We start from the raw sequence: 4,101 nt of genomic DNA, 5'->3' as shown, positions 1-4,101 counted from the left end.
AAAAAAGACAGTATTTACGGAGCAGTCACCAACATACCAGAGATTAGTCTGTGAGATAAACACTATTGTGTCAATTTTAGTGATTGGAGAACTAAAGCAAACACTGAGGTAATATGTCCAAAGGAATATCCTTGGGGGGGGGGGGGGTATGGCACGGAGGACAAATGGTTCTTTAGTGTGCCTCTATTCTTCAGTCTTTGAAACGAAGCTTCAGATATGCAAATGTCTTTGTTTTATTGTATGCCCATGTAGACCCTCAGGACAAGCGGATCATTTATCTTGTAGGCTACTCACCCTAGGGAGAAATTCAGTCCATTTAAGTCTTGGGAGAAAGCATCAAGGGTCAATTTGCTGGTATCTCAAAAGGAGCACAGCTGAAGGAACTATAGAGAGTATTCAGACCAAGATACAGAAACAAGTCTCACGTGATGGTGAGGGCGGAGTCCCTATCAAGTTCTGTGAGTCTCTACTGACAAGGAAGAAGAACCCCAGGGAGGACGTGCTCTGTAGCAAACTGCTTACCATCCAAGCATGGGGAGTTGATGTGTACCCCCAGAACCCATGTGAAAAAAGAGGTTTTAATCTCCGTGCTGGGGGGGTAGATTTCTGGGGCTCACTGGTCAACTAGCCTAGCCTAACAAGCAAATTCCAGGCCAATGAGAGACTCTGTCCCTAAGCGAAAGGTGACATGGTTATGGGCTGTACCTGAGGAACAGTAACACCCAAGGTTAACCTCTGGCCTCTGACATGCACAGACATGGATGTTTAAGTATACCTGCATATACATGTGTACCTGTGTGTGTGTGCATTTGTGTATGTCATGCATGCATGTGTGCGTGGTGTGTGTGTGTGTGTGTGTGTGTGTCTTTGTAACTGCCACAATGGTCCAGAATCGAGAAAAGAAGGACTTCTACAATACTGAGCTTTTTTTTTTTTTTTTTTTTTTCGAGCTGGGGACCGAACAGGGTCTTGCCTTGCTAGGGGCCTACCACTGAGCTAAATCCCCAACCCCAATACTGAGCTTTTCATAGCAGAGTTAGGATGCCAGGACCTTCTTGTCTGAGATTTCATTGTTTGTTTTATTCAATTATTTATTTCATTATTTTATGTGTGTTAGTATTTTGTCTGCACATACATATGCATGTGCACCATATTAATGCCTGTTACCCACAGAAGTCAGGAGAGGATGCTGGATTCCCTGGAACTGGAGTTACAAATGGTTATGAACCACTGTGGGTGCTGGGAATAGAACCCTGGTCCTATGGAAGAGAAGCCCATGCTACTATCTGCAAAACCATTTCTCCAGTCTCTCATTTCTGGTTTTAAATAACAGAAACTTAACCAGCCTAGCTTGAGTGCACAGGTGTGGCTGTAGGATGCACAGAGGCATTAGAAGACAGAGCATTCACCTCGGGGTGTTAGTTGACCATTATCCAGATGCACCAGTGTGTTATTTTGGCTATTGGCTACTGAAGGATATTTTGGTTCCTTTCAAATTGTATAATAAAGCTACTATATTTTTGGGATGAGATCTGGGCATCTGAAACTCCTTTGCTAGTTCTGTGTCTGATATGAACAGAGCAGGTTGGAGCAGAACAGAGGACAGACAGGTCAAGTTGAGCTTAGAGGGTGCCTAAGGCTTAGGTGGAATGAATTAGGTGGACACAAAAGACAAGGCTGTGTTTCCTGGTCTAAGCCTGGAGTGTGGGGATAGAAATGGGTGGTGGGAAGGGTTTATGGAAGGGGGACCAGGGAGACTCACCCGACCAGACTCAGGAGAAGGATGTGCAAGATCTGGCTAGGTAGAGAGATTGGGTTTGCATGGAGGAGAGGGTACACGTGAGTCCTATAAATACTATAAATATTCCTGGTGCAGGTTCTTGTGTAGACAAGTTTTCAACTCCAGTGGATAAATACTAATTAGATCATTACATCATAGAGCAAGAATAGATTTAGCTTTGTATGAATCATATTCATTTCTATGTTAATCAGAAACTGAAATATTTTGGATGCATTGGGTTACATAAAATAATCTTAATAATCTCTTCTGTTACTATATACTCAGGTTTGGCCACTGAGAAACTTAAAATTATACCATTTTAACAGTGTATACAACAGAACTTACCATTTTGTTGGAAGAATGCTGTTTTAAAATGAAATTGCTGGAGTTTATATGTAATCCTCCACGGACTTAAGGTGTAAACTTAAGCACTTAAAAATACGATATTGTGGTTTCCTTATCTGCTCAGGGGTTGTAATGTTAATATTCAACCTGAATGACTACTGCATATATTGATCTTGGCAAGTGTCAGGTAATTACTGAGTTAAAACTGAGATAACCAGTAGAATGACCAAAGGGTGAACTCATTCTTAGCACAGATTTGGAAGCAGGATATATATTGATTAATTCTTACTGTCATCTTGACACAAACTAGAGCCTCTTGGGAAGAGGGACTCTCCATCGAGGAACTACCTACATTAGATTAGCCTGTGTATATGTCTGGGAGGTATTATCTTGATTGCTAATTGCCATGTGAGAGACCAGCCCACTATGGGTGGTACCATCCCTATGCAGGTGGGCATGCGCTATATTAGAAAAGCAGCTGGGAATGAACCACTGAGCAAGAGGGTAAGGCAGTAAGCAGCATCCTTCCACGGTATCTGCCTTGATTTCCCTCAGTGCTGGATTGTGATCTAGAAATGTAAGCCAAGCAAACCTTTTCTTCCCCGAGAAGAAAAGGTCAAGTTGTTTTATCATAGCAACAGGAAGCAAACTGAAACAGGATATAACTAAGAAAATGGAAGGAGTGCTGGAGCAGTTTATTGCTCCTTTTTCTCCACCCTCTTCAGTGAAAACCAAACAAGTTGCTGGTTAATGTTTTCTTCCTCTTGCTCCTTCCTATCACTACAGAGAAAAACATGGAGGGAATGTTGATTTATGCATTGTGATGTTGATGAGGTGTCGATCCCCAAGAAGTAGAGGCTACTGAATGTGCTCTTGCAAGGGGCTTGGGAATGAGTTCTCTCCCTATCTTTCCATTAGTCTAATGATACCAACACTTGTTCCTGAACAAGATCTCACCATTGCCAGAGGGCGTTGCAGCTTCAGAGGCCTCTTAGCACTCCCGAGCCACTGCGGGTGCCATGCCATTCAATCTCATAGACCAAACAAGCGCCCTTTCTTCAGAATTCCCCATGTCTTGAGTACTCTGTTGCAGTCATTAAACACTAACATACTGTTGACAAAGGAAGGACAGTGACACCTGTGTGGCTGCTAAATGGTCTTGTGGTGTCCTTTCTCAGCACTCCTGATCTAAATCGAATCAAACTCAGAGGCAACAAATTCTTGTTTTAAAGAAACTGCTATTGGTGGCGGTCTCCAGCCCCAAACAAACCACTGCATATAGAGTTCACTCATCACTTTTCTGTGGGGACAATTAAGAAACATTTTGCTACTTATTAATTGTTGTAAGAATTGAGTCAAGGGGGCCAGAGAGGTGGCTCAGAGATTAAGAGCACTTGCTGCTCTCGCAGAAGACACAGTGCCCAGCGCCCACATAGAGTGGTTCAAAACCACCATGACTGTGATTCCAGGGGCTCTGACACACTCTTCTGGCTTCCACAGATACTTGCACACATGTAGCATACATACAGATAGTTGGACATGCACACATATGCATAAATATTTTTAAATAACCAAATGAAAAATTATATCTATGAAAATAGGGGCCTATGAATATTAAAGTGTAATATTATGAGGGAGTTACCTCATATGCGTTATAGATTTGATTCGCCATGTCAAAAAGAGAGTAACTGTGAACCATGAGAAGATTAGAATTATTAAAACGTAATCAAATTAGGAGGAAGCAATTCTAAGACGAAATTAATGTAGATAGCTATGCTAATTTAAAATGTGAAACACTTCAGGACTTGAGAACCATAAATAATTTGGAACTCTTTAATACTTCTTACGTATCTGTGTAATGATGATGTCTGAAAATACATTTTCAAGAGGGAGAACTTGAAATTTATGTAAATCCAAAGAGCTGCGATATGGAAAAAGGAAATTAATTATTTGCTTGTGGATAAAATGTGATAATC

This window comes from Rattus rattus, chromosome 9, assembly GCF_011064425.1.
Source record: "Rattus rattus isolate New Zealand chromosome 9, Rrattus_CSIRO_v1, whole genome shotgun sequence".
Lineage (NCBI taxonomy): Eukaryota > Metazoa > Chordata > Mammalia > Rodentia > Muridae > Rattus > Rattus rattus.
Note: the sequence above shows the minus strand (reverse complement) of the source record.